Below are 21622 nucleotides of genomic sequence, written 5' to 3'. Positions count from 1 at the left end.
TTATTTATTATATTTGTATCCTGCACTTTCCCACTAAAAGCAGGCTCAATGGGGCTTACATAATAATAGGTAACACAGAATGTTGTTATGTAAAGTAGGAAATTAAGTATAACATAATAGAAGGATGGATGGGTAGGTAAGTAGAGACAGGTGATAGAGAGAGGAGGGTAAGGTGGGAGATAAGAGTCTGGGTCAATGTCGTTTTCTCTTCAGTATATGTAAGGTAGATGGGTTCATGAGATTAATCTGGGTCTTTGGGGTAGGCTTGTTTGAATAGATGGGTTTTTAGTGCTTTTCTGAATGGTAGGTGGTCATGGATTGCTCCGATAGGTCTAGGGAGAGCGTTCCAGGCTGCCCAGGACTGCAAATCCCACACTGCTTTGGGGGGGGATGTAAATTCAAAACTAGGACTGGTCAAAAAGTATCCCTCCTGCAACAGGGTATCTTAGCTACTCTTTTATTGGTAGGTGTGAAGAGAAAGAGACTGTTAATAGCACAATTCTCTGGGATATAACTTCAAAACCCAGAATTGATCAACAATGTCCCTCCAGAAACCAGAGCTGCCAAGTTACCCAGTGCCAAGAGGGAGATTTTAGAGCAATTCTGACGTTCTGACCACTTCATCCTGGTGCATTATGGGACTTCTAGCGCTGATTTCAATGGGTAGAATCAGGGACTATAAGTCCCACACTGCTTTGTAGGGTAGTTTCAAAACAAAAGATCGACCAAAAGTCTCCCTCCTGGAGCTGGATAATGTAGCAGCTCTGGGAAACCAAGTCACTTGACTGTACAGGTTACAGAGATGCCAAGTTACCCAATTCCAGGCTGGAGATTTTGGGTAGTCTTGAATTTTTGACCAACCCATCCTGGTGCATTATGGGACTTGAAGTGCTAATTTCAATGGGCAGGATCTGGCACTACAAATCCCATATTGCTTTTGGAATGTAAATTCAAAACCAGAGCTGCCCAAACTCTTCAGCCTGGAACCAGGTAACTTGCATTTCTGAAGTTGAGATGCATTCCAGTGCACACAATGGATAGAGCTCAGAACAGCAGGTGTTACCAACCAAATGTGATGTTATGAAGTAGAAATCTTTTATGCTTTTCAGCTTTGCAATAAAGTGGGAGTTAGGATCTGAAGACTGGATTCAAACTTCATGATGGTTTGAAACCAATTTGGCACAATATAGAATATTAGAGCCTAAAAAATAAGAACCACTACAATAGCTGACATGCCTTTAATCTATGCTGAGGTAACAGAAATATATTTTTGATTCATAGTAAATTTCATCTGTAATTCCAACATACCGGTTCTCAGCTCAGTCACTGGGACAAACACAGCTGGTCAGGTTTTTAGGGTATCCATCATGAATAACCATGAGATAAATGTGTCTGAAAAGCAGGCACCATATGCAAATCTATCTGATGCATATTGATGAATATCCTAAAACCTTGACTGATTAAGGGATACTGTAGGACTGGCTTGAGACAAACCCACACGCACTCTTTAGTCACTTGCAGTAAATTAGTACTAGAACCAATTTTTACAGAAGATTTAGACTAGTTAAAAATGTCAACACTTTTGGAGGTTATATTTTTTCTCTGAAGTTAATAACTGTATGAATTATGTTGTTTGTCTCATTTACTGTCTTCATTATTGGGTGTTTAGTATTTCAGGATGTTGATGTCCTGTTTGTCAGCAGAAAGTTTGGCTAAAGTGATGTGGTAGCTGTATTAGTCCACTTTTAAAAATAATAAATATAAAGAAAAGAAAAGAAAAGAAGAAAAGATGATACCCTTTTTATTGGAATAGCAATACATATTTTGACTAACTTTCAAAGGTATTGCCTTCGAAAGCTAATAAAAAATGTATTGTTAGTTCAATAAAAAAGGATAGGGGAGGGGAGAGATAAGTAAGCTCAGCTTAGGAGAGGAACCTTGGGGTAATGGTATCCGAGGATCTGAAGGTGACAAAACGGTGTGACAAGGCAGTGGCCATGGCCAGAAGATGCTAGGTTGCATAGAGAGGGGTATAACCAGTAGAAGAAAGGAGGTGTTTATGCCTCTATACAAGTCGTTGGTGAGGGCCCACTTGGAGTATTGTGTTCAGTTTTGGAGGCTGTATCTTAGTAAGGATGTAAAAAGACTTGAAGTGGTTCAAAGATGTGACAAAACTGGTATGGGATTTGCATTGCAAGATGTATGAGGAGAGATCTACTGACCTGAACATGTATACCCTGGAAGAAAGGAGAAATGGGTGATATGATACAGATGTTCAAATATTTGAAAGGTATTAATCCACAAACAAACCTTTTCCAGAGACAGGAAGGTGCTAGAACTAGAGGACATAATGTCTGGAAGTATTTTTTCATGGATAGTGTGGTAGATACCTGGAATACCCTTCCGCAGGTGGTGGAGGAGATGAAAATGGTAATGGAATTCAAAAATTCATGGGTTAAACAGAAAGGAATTCTGTTTAGAAGGAATGGGTCTAAACAAGTTTAGCAGAGATAAGGAAGCAACACTGGTAATTGGGAAGGAAAGCTAGTACTGGCAAACTTTTACGGTCTGTGCTGGACAGATTCAGCTTCAGAAGTTGGAGAACAAGGACAGTGCTGAGCAGACTTCTATGGTCTATTCCCTGAAAATGGAAAACCAAATCAAGACCAGAAGTATCACATACCTTAGGTAATGAGTTTATCTTGATGGGCAGACTAGATGGACTGTACAGGTCTTTATCTGCTATCATCTACTATGCCACTATGTTCCTGTTGTACCCTGTGCACCTGTGACCTCTTGGCATGGATCCCTCTCCTACTGGCACGTGAGCAATAGGAGAAATCTCTAACAATTGTTTGGCCAATGTGATTTCCACTGGTAGTGACAGGGGTGCCACACTCAATGGGGGATCCAGTAAATATTGTTGTTTTCTTGCTTTCCCATACTGCATTGTAGCATTACACATATAATGATGCCACCCAAGTTCCTGGATTTGTAGAAGGGGCTTACATGATATTCATTTGGTTAAAACATGGGGCCTGTAGCTATACATCATTGAGTGGTGCAGCTGTCACATTGAAGTCAAACTTCTGAAAAGTGTTTGTGTATATTAAAGTGTGTTACTCCATCAGCTTGTGGGAAATACCAGTGGTTCCTAAACCTGGTCCTGGAGGCACCCCAGCCAGTGAGGTTTACAGGATATCCCCAATGATTATTCATACCATCACTGATGACTAATACAATACTTGCACAATATATAATAACCCATTCACAATTATTCATACACTGTTCAAAACCACAATCTTTAATACAATATAGTCCCAAACAATCAATCTAAAACTACACCCCCCTCCCCGCAGCAATTGTACTCATACAAATAGTTCATATATCAATAAGGTTCTTCTTCAAATTGTTGGTGATTAATACCAGGAAAGTTCTCAATCATTCAATAATACAGGTTATTCAAGTCTTCCAAAGTTTGGCAGATCGTCACGACAAGACCGTCAATCCTTTTGAAACTGAAGTCAAAACTTGCATTCCAGTATACAACCCAGAAGAACCATACGTCACCTGGGGATCATCGAGTGTCACACACCATCTTCATCTGATGATTATTCATGAGAGCGCTTTGCAGGCAGTGAAGGCAGTGCATGGAAATATTTCTCATGAATATTCTTTGTGGATATCCTGAAAACCTAACTGGCTGGTTTGGTCAATGAAAGTGTATGTTGTAAGGGTTGCCATGATTGTTCTCTTACTCTGCTGATATGCATAATGAACATCCTTGTACAGTTACGATTGCACTGTAACACTCATTATGGTTCAAGAAGGAGGTGTAGGGAATGTGTTAAATGTATTTGCCACCTCATGGATATTGTGATGCTATACACCCTACTATTCCATCTAACCTATAGTTTTATAGGTTGATTTGCTATACCGCTAATGCTAACTAGTAGGTCTTAGCGGTTTACAATAATTCATAATTAAAACAATGTTGGTTAAAAGAAAAAGAACTACAATGCGGAAGGAAAGATAAAACATCTTAGTAAAAAACAAGATTACAACAAATATAGGGTTACCATATGGCTCCAGAAAAAGGAGGACAGATTGAGCCAGTCTGGGTTTTACTTCCATTGCTTTCAATGGAAGCAAAACCCGGACTGGATCAATGTGTCCTACTTTTTCTGGAGCCATATGGTAGCATAGAACAGGAGGAAATTAAGGAGCAAACAAAACAATATTACATGCATATTCGTTATAGGTATTCGGCTCGTAACCTTGGAGTCATCTTTGATTCCTCTCTTCTTCTCTGCCCATATTCAACAGATCGCCAAAACCTGTCGTTTCTTTATCTACAACATTAGCAAAATCCGTCCCTTCCTTTCTGAATAAGCTACCAGAACCCTTGTCCAAACCCTTGTCACCTCTCGTTTGGATTATTGCAATTTACTTCTCACTGGTCTTCCTCTCAGCCATCTCTCTCCTCTCCAGTCTGTCCAAAATTCTGCATCACAACTTATTTTCTGCCAAAATCGTTATACCCACACTAGCCCACTACTCAACTCACTTCACTGGCTCCCTGTCCGCTTCTGCATACAATTCAATCTTCTCTTACTGACCTTTAAATGCATCCATTCTGCAGCTCCCCATTGCCTCTGCATTCTCATCTTTCCCTACATTCCTCCCCGTGAACTCCGCTCACTGGACAAATCTCTCTTGTCGTCCCCCTTCTCCTCCACTGCTAACTCCAGACTTCGTTCCTTTTCCCTCACAGCACCACTGGCACAAGTTTGCTGTTGCATTTTAGGGGGGACAATAGATAATGTGCTACTTCACCAATGTTCTTCAGTTACAATGGGGGTGGTGTGTTAAGGTGTACTGCACTATGAGGGGCTGCATTGTATGTCAAATGTCCTTTGTGGGTTATACTTCTAACCCGGGCCTCGTGGTCCCAGCTAGCTCCAAGGTCCTGCCTGGGTCCATAAAGCACAGACCCATGCTGGGTACCAGTTTGTGTAACCCTGGGTCTGACAGTCCGCCACCTGGGTCTGAATCACAGAGGACCAATTTCTTTCTCTCACTGCACTATTCAGTTACCACTGGCTTTTCACTCATACAGTCATGCTTCCATCCATCGAGCTTGGGAGTGGGTCAATGGTCCAGAACAGATATCCGAGGTGTTGGAAGTTGCTAGTGGGAATGTCAGGGGTCATTTCTCTGTCTGAGCACCCTCTCACTGCTGTTCCAAGGACCACATGGTACTTCAGACAGAAGTTTATTGAAAATACAACTCCAACTTGACTGTAACTTTGGCAACCAGTTTGACAACAATTCAACTTTTAGATATTTACAGTTCCATAACATCCTCTAGTGGGATGAAATGATCAATCTCACTTCCCTTTCACTTGAGATTTATATTGTACATATTTACAGTGCCACCTGTCCACTTTCCCATCCCTTCATGATAGGAATATATCTCAGGCTGTGACCTCTACTCCTTTTCGCCACATGATAATTTTTAGGCACAGTCCCATGTTGACTGTCCTTGCCACCAGCAGTGCACCTCTCCAAGGCTACACTCTGTCCCAGTTCCATTTCCAGGCTGGACTGTCCTCTGTCCACCCAAAGCCTAACTCCTCTTGCCAGTTGCCACTTATAGGGGTAGCAACTACTCTTGTAGCCAGCCTGTATTTCCTTCACTCCAGCACCCCCCAATACTCCCAAGGGTCCCGGCAGGGATACAGGAACCAAAGACCTGCAGGCTGACAAAATACCTCATGTACCTCCCCACCATTTATTTTATTCTCCACCCCTGCTGTCACTCTACACAGAGATACTATCTACTACACTATCTCTTTGCTTTTTATTCCAACACTCCTTCCTTGGGCTGGGTCTCCCCCCACCCAGGGACATCCCACTCCAGCCCATTGACAGGGACCTCCCTCCTACCAGGGCTCTGGAAAAATCCATCAACTCTAGTAATAACCATTCTATGTGGATAGTAGCCCAGAAACCTGTTTTGTTAAACTGTCTATGGCATTTTTTGCCTCCTATTACTGCTGAGAAGGTTAAAATGTTACTGAATAAAGTTTCTGACTCTCAATGTTTCTTAGATGTAGTTCTCATGTGTCTAATATCAAAAGCCCCTGATGATTCTGTTTGTTGGATCATGTTACGAGCTAATGAATTACTACAGCAAGGTTCCTTACCTTTAGATATGGACAACATTATTCTGACCCACATTTTTAAGGGTACTTGTCTTGATCCTATACCTTCCAATTTTCGACCAGTAGTGAGTTTTCTGAGTAAACTAATTGAATCCTATGTAGGCGGATTATTTTCTGAGCATATAGACAAGTTTTCATGTTCACATACATCTCAGTTTGGGTTTTGGGTGTATCATAGTACTGAATCTTTGTTATTGGTGTTGACTTTCCACGTTATTACAGTTTGATATATCTGCTGCTTTTGATGCAGTAGACCGTGACCTGGTACTATTAAGATTGAGTGCTGCTGGTGTGGGTGTGTGTGTGTGGGGGGGGGGGGGGGGGGGGGGGGAGGTTAGTTTTGCAATGGTTCCAAGAATTTCTGCAACATAGGAATTATGCTGTAAGAAAAGACAATGTCCTTTTTCATTGGTGTACTGTTTTGGGATCTTACCGGGTACTTGTGACCCCACTGTTGGAAACCGGACGCTGAGCTTGGTGGACCTTCGGTCTGTCCCAGTATTGCAACGCTTATGTTCTTAGCACATGGGTAGCGTGTGCATATCCAATAACTATCGCAGGATGCCTGAGCTTGCGTCACAATAATGTATTTTAGCCTGCTGTAAGGAGTGGAGTGGAGGAGTGGCCTAGTGGTTAGGGTGGTGGACTTTGGTGCTGAGGAACTGAGTTCAATTTCCACTTCAGGCACAGGCAGCTCCTTGTGACTCTGAGCAAGTCACTTAACCCTCCATTGCCCCAGGTACAAATAAGTACCTGTATATAATATGTAAGCCACACTGAGCCTGCCATGAGTGGGAAAGTGCAGGGTACAAATGTAACAAAAAAAATATTAGTGATTACCACATCTTAATAAAAGGGTCCCTCTGTGCCTATAAATAGAATCCTATAATAATCCCTAGTAGCATGCAAAAGCTTTCATAACAAATTTATTCCTGCTCATCCACAATAGTCTATATGTGTGTACCCCCACACAATTTTAAAAGCCATTTTCCAGGTGAACAATAGACTTCACACACTGCAAATGTATTTATTTATTGATTTATTAACCACTTTTATGAAGAGCTTCACCCAAGATGGTGAAATTCACTAGGGACTGTAGGGGTCAAATGAATTGTTACAGTATTATTGAATCTTTCACTTCTAGGTGAAGAGTTCAAATTCAAGGCAGGAGAGACTTAAAAAAAGGTGGGCTATTTGAAATCAGTTAGTGGTCTCAATCTAGAAGCATTCACCTAGCTCCTGCCAGCTTCCTAGGAATCAGTGAATTCTGCTTCACACCTTCCTATTGATTTGGGAGAGGGAGAGATTATTTATTCATGGTTTACTGCTCTGCATGCTGAGAAGATACAAAAGCAGCCTTTAGCAAATCAATATCCAAAGGTTAAGGTACTTAAAAGCATTTTAGCTTGTAGTTATTAAAGGAATCCTCATGAGGGAGCCTGTGACTCTTCCAGCAGTCCTCTCTTCTCTGTTTCAGCAGTTTTTTTTTTTTTTTATCATAGTGCTGGATGCAATCTTTTAGAAGGCTGAATAACCTAAGACTGATCGTATTATCTGGTGAAAGCACATCTGGAGAGGAGTTGCAGGGATATTATTTAGTAGTTTTTTAATGCACTGATTTATTTTCACTAATAAAGATTTTGTAACTTATATAGGAGTACTGCTTGCTATTAATGTTTTAGGTACTTCCTATTGTTTGCATATCCCCTATTAGGCCTAAGATTAAATTTTAATGTCAGGTTCTCAGGTTCAGAGCCCGCGGGGCCGGGCTCTGGAGCAAACGTGAGCCCTTGGGCTGCTGCCGAGGAGCGACAGCAGCAGGCAAAACCCACCAACCAACACTGGGCAAGCACACCGGCAGGGACTGCAGGCACTGCCCAGCGAACCGGAACACATGGACTGGAATCCCCCGGACTGGAGGACACAGGACTGGAACACCGGACTGGAGCACACCGGACTGGTCCACACAGCTTCACCTGCACTTAGCTACTAAGCCCCCCAGGAGTTGAGCTCCTGGGTTCGAGTAGCCGACAGGACTTACTGGATACCGGATGACCTAGGGCCTAGGACTGGAAACAGAAGTGCTCCTAAACCTAAACTGATCTACGTGCTCCCAATCCCTAAACCAGCAGGAGTGTTCCTAACAGTAAACTGACAAAAGGACTTCCTAAGCCCTATACTAAACAGGAGCTCCTAATCCCTGCTCAAGAAAGGGACTTCCTAAGCCCTAAACTAACAGAGCAGGGAACTAAACACAAAGCTAACACAGGTGCTACTAAGCACCAAGCTACAAGCAGAGCTCTACACTAATAAGCTAAACACAAAACTAACCAGCTACCTAAGCACTGCTCTAGCAAGCTAGATACAACTAACAAGGTGCTTCCTAAGCACTACTCTGGCAAGCAACCAGATGAGCTCCTAGCACTAAAAGGGAAGACAGGGGGGCCACAAGGAAAAAGCAGTGAAGCTAACACATAAGCCAAAAGTGCTTCTAAAGCACCAAACACCAACAGCAAAGACTGCAATGCTCCCAATAGCACAAACACTAGAAGTACTTCTAACAGCAAACTCTGCAGTGTTCCTAACAACACCAAACCCTGAAGTACTTCTATCAGCAACAGAGCTTCCAAAGCCCTACCCACAGCAATGCTTCCAAAACCAAGAGGGAAAAGCAGGAAAGCTAAACACACAGTCACCAGTGCACACTGCACTAACACTAACCTGGACCTTAGCAAAAGCAAGCAGGGAAACTAGACACAAAGTCAGAAGTGCACACTGCACCACCCTACCTAAAGCAAACACCACTGTTGCCAAGGCCCTGAAGGAAACAACACCACTTCCTTATCAAGGCCCTCCCTGATGATGTCACACTCCCTAGACCTAGGCAAAAGCACACTGACCCAGAGAGGCCCAACCCACACCAATGCAACACTGTGAAGCACTTGAAGCCAGTACACCCAAAGAGAGGTAGAGCAACTCAGGCAACACACACACAGGTGCAGTATAGTGAAACAATTAGAGCCATGCTGCTGGAAGCTGCCAGCACAGAGAGACAGAGCCAGCTCAGAAAGGACAGAGAAAAGAAACAGAAGCCAGCTAAGAAGCTGACCCCCAGGAAAGAGGTAAGTTTGAGAGGGGTTCAGACCCCAATCATAACATTTAACTGCCAGACTCTCAACCATTCTTCTAACGTTCGGAGATCCCTTCTCATCGTTTTTACTCCCTCCAGGGTATCCACTCTATTGGCTATTTTTGTGTCATCCGCAAAAAGGCACACCTTTCCTTCCAACCCTTCAGCAATATCTCCCACAAATATATTAAACAGAATAGGCCCCAGCACTGACCCCTGAGGAACTCCACTACTCACCTTCCTTTCCTCCAAACGGATTCCATTTACCACCACCCTCTGCCACCTGTCAGTCAACTAGTTTCTTATCCAGTTTACCACTTTTGGTCCTAAGTTCAACCCTTTCAGCTTATTTACGAGTCTTCTGTGGGGGACCGTATCAAAGGCTTTGTTGAAGTCGAAGTAGATTACATCTAGCGCACGTCCCTCATCCAGTTCTTTGGTCACCCAGTCAAAAAAGTCAATAAAATTTGTTTGGCAGGATTTTCCTTTGGTAAAGCCATGTTGCCTTGGGCCCTGTAACCTGTTGGTTTCTAGAATGTTAACTATCCTTTCTTTCAGCAGCGACTCTATTATTTTCCTACCACTGATGTGAGACTTACCAGTCTGTAGTTTCCCACTTCTTCCCTGTCTCCACTTTTGTGGATACTGATCTCCTTCAGTATCCTGGGATATATCCCATCCAGCCCTATGGCTTTGTTCACCTTCAGATTCTCCAGCTGTTTATAAACTCTTTCTTCCGTAAACGGCGCAGTATCCACTTCATTCTCAGACGTTCCCTCGGCAGCCAACCGCGGTCCTTCTCCAGGATTTTCCTCCGTGAATACCGAAGAGAAATAATTGTTTAGCACATTCGCTTTATCTTCATCACTTTCCACATAGCTATTCACATTATCTTTCAGTCTCGCAATTCCATTCCTCTATCTTCTCCTTTCTCCAATATATCTGAAAAAGGTTTTGTCACCTCTCTTTACATCTTTAGTCATTTTTTCTTCCACTTGTGCTTTCGCTAGCCGTATTTCCCTCTTCGCTCCTTTGAGTATTTTTTATTTTTTATTTATTCATTTATAATTTTACACAAGCATAAATCTTGTTACATGTAACTCAGGATACAAAAGAAATCAAATATGTTATATTAAAAATATATACTCTTCATAGAGAATCATAAGTAACAAAAACATATTCTTTTGTCCCTTCCTTAGACCACTATAGGAGGGGGGAGTGGAAATGAAATGATCAGGGAAATCAGTAAAAAAGAAAAAAGAAAGGCTATTTACCCTTCCACCGATAAATTTATGATGCCTTCTGATATTATAACTCAGTTACTCTTTTCAGGTCTATGAAGGCTTTCAGCTGTTCTGGTGCGAAAAAAATATACTTAATTCCCACATATTTTACTATACATTTACAGGGATATACAAGTAAAAATATTGCTCTCCTTTGAGTTTAATCCGATAATCTTTTCCGTGATCCTCTCGTTGCGTTCTTTTGTATTTCCTGAACAAAGCCTCTTTTGCTTTTATTTTTTCAGCTATGTGGTGGGGCTGCAGTTTGGTTTGTTTGGCTCCCTACAACCAAAACGATGTTCTGATGCTCCTGAGTGAGAGAAAGCCCTCAAATGAATATGACATACTCTAATGAGTGGAGTGGAGGAGTAGCCTAATAGTGAAGTGGTCTGTGAACCTGTGAAACTGGGTTTAATTCCCACTGCAGCTCCTTTTGGCCCTGGACAAGACACTTAACCCTCAATTGCTCCAGGTACAAAAGCAGATTGTGAGCCTAGTAGTGACAGAGAAAGTACCTGCATAGAGTATGTAAACTGCTTTGGTTCTACCACAGAAAGGTATGAAATCCATGACCCTTTAGCCTTAGGCCCCGATGCTCAAATCCCCAGTGCTATTCCGAATACTGCAGAAGACCAACACCCTAATGCTCAATGCTAATGAGATGCAAATATAGGTGCGCTCATAGCATTAAGCATCAGGGAGTTTGGCGGGAGGATTGTGATTTGACGCAGGAGGATTGTGCCTTGCTTGGCACATGCGCAGAAGAGTTCTGCGGTAAGCTCGGCTCCTGTGTGCATGTGCCTGGTAAAACCCGAACATGAAGCACACATGATGCTTATATTTAGATGCAGGAAACAGATGCCAATGTGTGCCTTCACATGGGGCTGCTGTTTCTCAACGCCAGCACTTAAGGGCTTGCACGGGCTTCCTTCTGATTCCAAAAGCGGTAAGAATGGGCAGATTTTGCAGAAAGAATCATGAGAGAAGCATGAGAATCATGAGAAATCCTCTCTTCCAACACTCTAATGCCTGCTCCAATCTGGCATTTTTTTTTTTTTTTGCAGCGGTAAGGCAGTTTTGTTTTGGGCACTCTTTTCTGAGCATTGAGGGAGGAATACAAAATGACCTCATTAACATGAGCTTGGTTACATTTGCATGCTATCTGCGCTAGTGCCTGGTGCATTCGTTTCCCATGCTAGACCCCTCTGAACATTCTGCACAGCTAAATTCGGGTGCTAGTACAGTGCTAATGACCTCTAACGCCCGTGTTTACTATTGAGCATTGGGGCCTTAATGAGTGAGACTCTGCATCTTTGTGAGCCCTACAGATAATAAGGTGAAAGATTAATTCACACCAAGGGAAGAGGGGAGAGAGTCTTTAACACAGTCTTTTGAGTATGGTGTACAGCACTGCGTATGCCTTGTAGCGCTATAGAAATGATAAGTAGTAGTAGTAGCATCAAAAGAAAAAAGAAGACAGAAGAAGAGGAGGTACTGTGGATGAGACAGAGCAGATAAGAAAAGGCCCAGAGGAGAAAAGAAGCAGATTAACATTAACATAAACCAAGAACCTACAAGGGGCTGCCCTGGTCTGAGGTGCTAGCTCTGTGCTGACCAACCACCAACAGAAAAGCAGCACCTTCCTCTGGCTTTTTCTAAACCACTGGCTGTGCAGACAGGTCAAGAGGTCCAATTGCAACTGTGGCTGCAGCCTTGCTCTGGTTCCTCAGCCTAGAACTTGCAACCTCAGTGCTGGTTAAAGAAAAAAAAAACTTTACTGTGAGGTTGGGATAAATGGGTACAGCAGGAGAAAAGTGATCGTGATGGAGAGAGGAAGGGGTGGAGTACAGAGAGGAGATTTTGGTGTAATGAGGGGAAGGGGCAGTATTGGAAAAAAGAGAGGAATGGGTATGCATTTGTTAAAAGGGGGACAGAAGGGAAGAGAGAACAAAGTAAGGGTGTGGTTTGAAGGAAGTTTGGGAAACAGGAGAACACAATGAGGAAGACATGATGGGACAGAGAGAAAGGAGTGTTTGTGGGGTAGGCAAATGTCATTAGGAGAGTTGAATGGAGCTGCCAAGCTCCTCTTCTTGTTTCTTTGAGTATGGCCACTCTAATCTTTAAGCTCCCACTAAGAGGTAATATGATGGAGTTGTCGAGCACTTCTTGTTATTGCCCTGGGGTTGAGAGGGGATATGTTGAGGCTCCCAAGCCCCTCTTGCTGTTTCTCTGGGATTGGAAGAGGATATGTTGGGTCTGCTGAGCCCTTCATCCTGTTTCTCTAGGGTTGGAAACCTCCCAGCCTCAGAGAAATGGTAAGAGGGGCTTGGGGATCCCTACCTATAAGCTTTCACTGAGAGGTGACGTGATGGAGCCACTGAGCCTCTTTTGCTGTTTCTCTGAGGGTGGGAGGTGATATGTTTGGGGCTGCAGAGGTCCTCTTGTTGTTGCTCTGTGAACATAACACATGTCACACTTTGGGGCTTTTTTTTAACTAACATTTAGCATGTGCTAACAGAATTAGTGTGTGCTAAATTCCAAGAAGCCTATAGGTATTGATTAGTTATTGGTAAAAGTGTTAATAGTGGTATCTACGGACACCAGATGGGGAGTGTGTTATCCCCATTGCATGGGACAGCCTTTGCTCTATATATGGTAATGGAATTCATGTCTGTAATTTTGATTTGTGTAAAATGGACTAGATTCCTGTATTCTGGTGGCAGGGGCATAGCCAGACTTCGATGGGAGGGGGATTCAGAGCCCGAGGTGAGGGGGCACATTTTAGCCCCCCTGGCTCCGACGACCCCCCCGCCATTGCAAAACCCGCTGCTGCCACCAGCTTTGCCCCCCCCGCCGCCGACCCTCTCAACCCCCCCTCTCGCTACCAACCCGCCGTTGCCGTCGCCTCCCTTTGCTGGCGGGGGACCCCAATCCCCACCAGCTGAGGTCCTCTTCTTCTCGCAAAAGGCTTCCTGCAGGACGTCAGAAACAGAAGGAAGCCTTTTGCGAGAAGAAGAGGACCTCGGCTGGCGGGGGTTGGGGTCCCCCGCCAGCAAAGGCAAGCGATGGCGACGGTGGGTTGGCGACGGGAGGGGGGTCAAGAGGGTCATCGGCAGGGGGGTCCAGGGCCAAATCTACGGGGGCCCAGGCCCCCTTGCCCCACGTAGCTACGCCACTGTCTGGTGGTCCTCAGTGATTAACCTTTATAATCGCCTGTGCCTGCTCTCAATACTGGCAGCTTGTTGAAGATACCTGCCCCTGGGCATGCTGGGAGGAACAGGTTTTCCCCTCCCTCTGAGTGATCTCTGTGGAGATACAGTGGAAGGACATGGCAACTGGCTGTTAGAACTATCCCTAAATAATTAATCCAGTGTGTATACAGGATGCCTGAACACTCTGCACTGAGGCATCGCCTGGCTGCTTAGTATTCCCTTCAAACATAGAAAGAAAGCCATAGTGATTTTTTTTACCTGTTGACTGCAGCTGTTGATTGTTAGCTTCTGCCGATGCTGCCTGCTGATGCTGGTCTGTGAGAACTTCATTATCTGGTCTTGATAATTCTCCTCTCTGGGAGAAGATTAAGTCACAGACTCATTCTGTATGGACAAGAGTCCTAATCCAGATTATTTCTATTTACAAGTGTTCCATTTGTTCATTCTTTGTCATCAATTTTATTAAATGTGAATTTGGAAGAAGGATTTGGAATCTCCCTTATTTGGTAGAAAACAGTTTTAGTACAGCCACATGTTTACACATCAGGGTATACTTAGGAAGATGACCTTATAGAGGCCTGAAATAGGATATAATGGGTTTCTTAGCAGTTAGCGCACACTAATATCTGTTAGCACATGCTAAACTTGTTCTAAGCTTTAGTAAAAGTGCCTCTTTGAGTTTAAGTGGCTGTGGTTGCGTATTCTGAAGACAGCTTGCACTTCTGTGTAATTACTATGTGCTTTTTTTTTTAATTTTCATTTGCTATGTTCATAGAAAGGGGCCTTGGTTCACTGGGGCTACTTTATGACCCCCCCCCCCCCCCAAATAACCAAAACAAAACATAAGTTCTTCAAAAAGTGGAGAAGCTGTCATAGGGGCACTTTTCTTTTCTCCTTTCTTTTTTAAATAGGCCTCTTTTGTAAGTCTCATTGTTCAATTTTACTCAGTTTGTAAGGACAAGATATCAACTGTCAAGGGGTCAAACCGTTTTTATCAGAGTGAAATATAACAGATCATTTTTGTTTATTTTATTTATTTGTACACTTGATATACTACAGAATTAATCATGAACAGTGTAATATATGGTAACATAACATATATTAAATGTTTTTTTCCTGGGGCTCTGGGGGGGGGGGGGGGGGGGCTTGTTCCAGGGTTTTGGTGGATGGTGCTGGCTGGAAAAGGTTTAAAGTTTAGTTTGGGAATTGTTAATGGAGTTAGCTGAAGAAAGTGTGAGATGTTTCTTAAATGTGGTTTTATTTTTCAAGAAACAAACCATGATTAGGTGGGGATTGTACTTTAAAATGTTCCTTTCTGTTTTGGGTACAAGTCAGGTTAAAATTGACTTTGAAATTCTCTGTATAGGAAGTTTTGCATTTACTTCTATGGGGGAGGGAGATTCTAAACAGATCAGAGGAAAAAAAAACAGTCTTTAGCTGACAAGCTGAGTGATGTCAGGTGTTCCTCTAGGGGGGGTGAGTTGCCAGGGAGACCAAACTTGCCAGGGTTGCGGTTAAGCCGCAGAATTGGGCGGCTTTTCGGAAACGGCTGCGGGGAATTTTTGAATCGCGTGGGTTGCGGGGATTTGGGTGGGTTTTTGAGCGACCGCGGTGAGGGATTGGGTGGGTTTTCGCGGCCGCCAATTGGCCGGTTTTCCCGCTGCCGGGGCTTCTATTGGTCCAATTTGGTCCAATAGAAGCCTTTCAGGGGCGGGGTCGACGTCAGGAGTGATGTTGGGGGCGGGGCTAGTGATGCGGGAGGCAGGGTTAGTGACATGGGGGCGGGGTTATGTGACACAGGGGCGGGATTCGGTGACGCGGGAGGCGGGGTTGGCTGTGGGCGGTTTTTGGGCGGGTTTACGGCTGGTTTTGGGCTGGGAAAATTTTTCCCAGCTGGCAACCTTGAGGGAGACTGCTGAGCAGATAGAGAAGGGAAGTCTGGGAAAGAAAAAACGTATGGTGTGTCTGTGTAAAGTAGGAGGAATAAAAGTATATTTTATGAGTTTAAAGTGAAATGTGACATTGGAAAAAGGTACTTTGATATTGAAAGTGAGTGAAGGTGAGCCTTGGTACTGAGAATGAGATGATTTGAGCTTAGAAGTGAGTACTTAAATAAACAGACTGCCTTTTTCATGGCTGTGTTGCTGAATACATGTGGGGAAAACTGATGTGTCCTGGGTGAGAGAGAGCTGTACTAATAGAAAGCTGTGAGAAAGTTTAAACCAAATTTAGTTTGGTTTGGAGTGAAACAGAGGTATGTCCCTGCATGCAGTGAATGAAATGGTTAAGTTCTAAGGAAATTTAAGGTCATGGAAGGTGGACTGAGAGTCTGTATGCAAAGGTACTAAGAGGACACATGGCTGCCTATCCTGGTAAGAGTGAGAGAGGTTGTGCTTTGTGCTGGAAATTGTACTAAATGAGAAAGCCTATAAGGGTGTCAGGAAAAAAAAAAGTGTGTAAGGATTTTAAGTGTGACACAGGGGAAGGACTGAGAGGTGAATCTGTTATTTGGAGAAAATTGCTAGCAGGCAGTGTCTGTGTGGAAGGTGTGTTTTGTGCATATGTTCTGAGTTCAGTACAAGGTTTGTCAGGTGGCAGATTAAGCCCTGCTTTTGGATGAGAGTGCTGTATTTTCCAGATTGATCTGATAGCTGTGCAGGGAAATGTTATGTTTATATGTGAAGTCTGTGAGATGCAATGCTCAATCACCATTTGAATATGGAATGGGTTACTGTGTGAGATCTCTGAATGCAGTGTGAAGCCTGCTGGATTTTAGAACAGGGAATCTACAGTGAGAAATAGGTTTTGTAGTGAGAAAACCTTTCACTTATTTTATTTCAATTAGAGAGTGTGGCCATAGTATTGAGAACTGATTAATTGTCACCAGAGTGGAGTCCATTCCTGGACAAGCAGGGAGTTTTAAGGACTTTGCTTCCATTTATTTTCTTTATAAGTGAGGTTTTAGGAAGAAGAATTCTGTAGATCATCCGCTGAAGGATTTCCAGATGAGCTCCAATGCAAGAAAGACATCATCTAAGTAAATTCAACTATAGCTAAGTGACATTGCCAAGGGTGTTGAACGGAATATATTATTTTTTTCACAACATTTTAAGGGAAAACAAAGGAACAGACCATCAGATATTAAAAATCTATGAGATCCCTGCAAAAACACCAATAGTGCACACAAAGAGACCAATTTTTACATCAGGAAAGAGAATAACCACAAATATCTGATTTTGATAAAAGACAATTTAAATACTTATCTGAAAAGGTTCTTTTCTGCCTTTTTAGGTGAAAAAGCAAAGTTAAGGGTATACATGTAGTTCTACATTTGAATGTTGACTATGTTATGGCAGTTCTACTAAACCTCACACTAATTGTGAATTTGAGTTTATTTGAATAAAAATTTGCTTGCATTTGTATTCAATAAAGAAAAAGATAATTTGTAAATCTGAAGGTGCGGTTCTTCCAGTTCAGGAACAAATCCTAAATTTAGCTTCTTTTCCTCCTTTATTCTTTGAGAGTAAAGGACGAGGTTAGTTTATTTGTTCCACTCCCTCGGCTGTGAGTGTGTGTTCCCTGGATATTCGCCACGACTACAACCATCAGGTATCTGGGAGCACATCACTACAGTCCAGCCGAGAGGGGTGGTAACAAACAGCTGTCTATGGGGTTCACAATAAAAGCATCCTTAACAGTATTGATACTCTAGGTCTTCACTATCTGTTGCATTCTACACAGAGACCTTTGCTGGCTTGTCCAAATTAGCGTTGCCATGTACTGATATGGTCGAGCCAATCCTGGGATTACCTCAATGTATTCTGGTACTTGTAACCTTGTTTTTCTGATTGAGAAATCAGATCCACCAGTCCCTGCATGCAGTGGGGTGAGGCCAGGACTAGATCCACCCTGTTGGGCTAATTTGGATCTAATTCCCCCCTCAATCCAAATGCTCACCCCCAGAATGCTCAAGTCAGTGGAATCTGGTGTTGAGGGCACATTTTCTCTCTGTCACTTGCCAGGGGAACTGCTTTGGGCTCTGTTATGGCGGACAGTGACTCATACCCATACTAATACACACACTCAGACTGAGACACCCACACCAACTTGCATACAGGGCGGAGGAGGGGAATGGGGGAGGGAGGAATGGACAGCTGTGCTGCAGGTATAGTTGAGAAGAGAGGAAGCAGGAACAGCACAGATAGAATGTAATAGAAATGGGTAAGGGGTTGGGTCACAGTGCACCCCAAATTTGTCATATCACCAGAAACACAGTATATCATGTGAATGCACTCTAAATTCCAATATGGATTTTAGCACTGTGAACAGTGGCGCCAAAAGTATAGTTTACACTATTTCCATGCACTGTATAATACGGTGATTCATGCCTATTTGACATCATCACTTATTGATGGTGGCAGAAGAAGAAGCAAGAAGGTGCTGGTGAGTTGCTCTATGCATGTTGTTTCTCTTTATTGTTGGTAGCAAGCATGGGAGTAGTTTGAGGGGGGGGGAGAGGGGCATTGCCCCCTCAAACGCTGCTGAACCGGGTGCATCCTTCATCTTCCCATTCCCCACCCCACCCCCACCCCTCGTGCCCCAGCATAAATTCTTTTTTCTTTTGTTTCTTCTGGCTCCCCCATCCCCTTCAAACTCATGGCTCCTTCCCGCAGTGGTTCTGAGCACTAAAAAGAAAGAGCTGCCAGTACAGAACTGTGTGCTGCAATAGTCACAACCACGCTCTGCTGGCCCGGAACCTTCCCTGTGACACATTTCCTGCTGCTGTGGGGTTGCAGCACATGGCTCTGTACCGGCAGTTCTTTTTCTTTTAGAGTATGTGTGAGAATTCCTAGCATGCTGCTTAGATCCAGAAACAAGCAGCAGGGAGTGTCAGTAATCCATTTAGTTGGGTGGTGGGACTCGGCATCCCTGCCAGCAAAGGTATGCCTAGTGTGCCCACATTGGGGGGGGAGGGGGGAGGGAGGAGAGAGAGAGGAATGTGTTGCACCGCTTGTCCACCATGGGGCCCACCTAAATTGCAGGGCTGGCTATGTCTGTTGAGAGAGCCTGTTGTTAAAAATTTACCAGCACACCACTGCCCCATGGGCACAATTTCCCCCCCCCCCCCACCTGTCTACCCTGGATCCCCTGTGCCACACCAGGAGCAGCTGGACTAGCCTCAGGAGGGGTGTGTTGGCTCTCAGGGCAGGGAAGCCAACTTTTCAAAATTATTGGGGGTGCTAATAGAAATGACCTCTCCCTGGACACAATCAAGGAATTTGCTCAATATTGGGGGTGCTCAAGCACCCATAGCACCCACAGAGCCGGCTCCAATGTCTCAGGGTGAGGGCAATGGTCTGCCTTGACCCTCCTCCAGTACAGAAAGTGGAGGCTCAATCAATTCCAGGGGCAGAGGCAGCTGCAGGTATAGCTGGTGCACCTTGCCCTGCACCTGCCCCTGGAATTATGCCTGTATAGGAGAAGATTGAGGCAAGGCTCGAGGCCATTGTCAGGAGACTAAGGGTCTTGAAAAGGGGCTCTTGCCAGCCTGGCTTGTGCTCAGGTGCTGGGCCCAGACCCCTGCCACAACCCTTGTCTGTCCCCCCTCCTGCGGCCACACCAGGACCTGTTGAGGGATTTCCCTCTCTCTTCTCTGCCCTCAGTGAACCTTTCCCTTATCCTTTTTATTTCTTTGGGTTTGACGTTCATTTTTCACTTCCGTCTGTAGTTTTTAATTTATGCCTTTTTATAAATAGATTTTCTTATTCAATATTTATTTTATTATATTGTAAATATTTGAAACACATTTTATTTTTTTTTAATATAATAGAAGTTTATATTTGCAGTTCATTATCCCTAGCTACTCTACCATTGCTGTACCCCTGATAGCTCTGACTTGAAAGGAAGCTAAGACTAAAGACTGGCCTGAGGAGGCGATATTAGCTTTTGAGCTCTTGAAACAAGCCTTCACTCTGTCATCCTGATGGTGATAAGCGCTTCGCTGTGGAGGTCAATGCTTCTTCCATTGGGGCAAGGCCATCCTCTCAATCCGACACCAAAGGTAAATTGTTACCTTGTGCATTCTCTTCCAAAAAAGTTTCACCTGAGGAAAAGAATTATACTATTGGAGATCAGGAATTGTTAGCAATCAAGATGGCGTTGGAAGAATGGTGTTACTTCCTGGAGGCAGCCAAATATCTGTTCACAGTGACCACAGACCACAAGAACCTTCTGTATCTTCGGGAGGCCTGAAGGCTCAAATCCATCAGGCTCGATGGTCTCTTTTTTTTCTCTCTCGATTCCACTTTCAGGTAGTCTTTCGTCCAGCTGAGAAAAATGTATGGGCAGATGCTCTCTCCTGGTCCTTCAAGCCTACTAACGAGAGTTCTGATCTTCAGACCATCTTGAAGCCGGCCAAGATCCAGGCAGCCATTTCAATGCCAGTGCCTCCGGGGAAGATGGTGGTATCTAAATGACTTTAGTACAAATTATTGAAGTAGAGGCACAAATCCAGGATTGCTAGCCACCCCGAGTTCGAGAGACACTGGAGTTCAATTACTGAGTCTACTGGTGGCCACAGTTGAGAAAGGATGTGCATAACTTTGTGACCTTGTGCCTTGTATGTGCTCATCACAAGTCATTGCATTCACACCCGTGGGAGCTTGTCCATCCACTTCTGGTACCAGAGGTGCCATAGATCTCCGAGTCTGATGGATTCACCACCATATGGGTAATTGTGAGTCGATTCTCCAAGATGGCTCATTTTATTTCTTTACCCAGATTACTCTGTGCACCTGCATTGGCCTGACATTTCTTTAAGGAAGTTTTCCATCTACACGGCTTACCAGAAACCATTGTCTCTGACCAGGAGGTGCAATTTGCATCCAGGTTCTGGCAGACCTTACAGATTAAGCTTGACTATTCGTAGGGTTATCATCCTCAAACTAATGGCCAGACAGAGAGGGTCATCCAGATCCTGAAGTCCTTCCTGTGTAACTATGTCTCTTCTCAGCAAAATGACTGGTCACAGCTGTTACCATGTGCAGAATTTTGCTATAACCATGTGAATGAGTCTTCTGGGGCATAGCCCTCCTTTGCCCAAGGAACAAAGTAAGTACCTACATATAATATATAAAATGCTTGGATTATAGCTATTGGAAGGTAATATATCAAATCCCATCCAAACAGAATCTTTGGTAGCATGGAATACTGCTAGTATTTGGGTTTCTGCCAGGTACTTGTGACCTGGATTGGTCACTGTTGGAAGCAGGATACTGGGCTAGATGGACCATTTGTCTGACCCAGTGTAGCCATTTTATGTTCTTAATATATGGCATCTCTGATATCTTTTTAATTTTCTGCAGAACAAGAGAAAATGCATTTCTGCTCTGGTATTGCACTGGATGCAGAGTCTAGTTTTGTTTGTTTTTAATTTCCTGTTCAGTTTTGTCTGCACATTTCTATTTTAAGTTATGATCCCTTGTTCTGTATTTTGGTGAGGATCTGTTGGTGTCAGGTGAGGTATCTGGGCGTAGTTTCTGAGTAGAGATCTCTGTTTTCCTAATTGTTGGTGTTCAAGGAACAGGTGTAATGTTTGCAGTGCTGCTTTTCATAAGCTCTGTGACCAGGTGCAGGGGCGAAGCTATGGGGGGGGGGGGACAGTGCATCCCACTGTCTCTCCCCCCCCCTTGCCAAGGCTAGCCTAGCACCGTGTATGAGTTTACAAAAAAGCAAAACAAAAAAAAAAACATAGGTAATGGCACTAGCCTA

The 21622-nt window shown here is 43.8% G+C and overlaps 1 protein-coding gene across 1 annotated transcript in view; it reads left to right on the top strand.

Annotated features, from left to right (window-relative positions):
- KCNS3 (potassium voltage-gated channel modifier subfamily S member 3) overlaps positions 1-21622 on the top strand; it is an 83517-nt gene that overhangs the window by 79 nt on the left and 61816 nt on the right. The gene's annotated exons all lie outside the window — the stretch shown is intronic.

The sequence above is a fragment of the Microcaecilia unicolor genome, chromosome 3 (genome assembly GCF_901765095.1).
Source record: "Microcaecilia unicolor chromosome 3, aMicUni1.1, whole genome shotgun sequence".
NCBI lineage: Eukaryota > Metazoa > Chordata > Amphibia > Gymnophiona > Siphonopidae > Microcaecilia > Microcaecilia unicolor.
The sequence above is the reverse complement of the archived record's forward strand: the minus strand, read 5'-3'. Positions and strand labels throughout refer to the sequence as shown.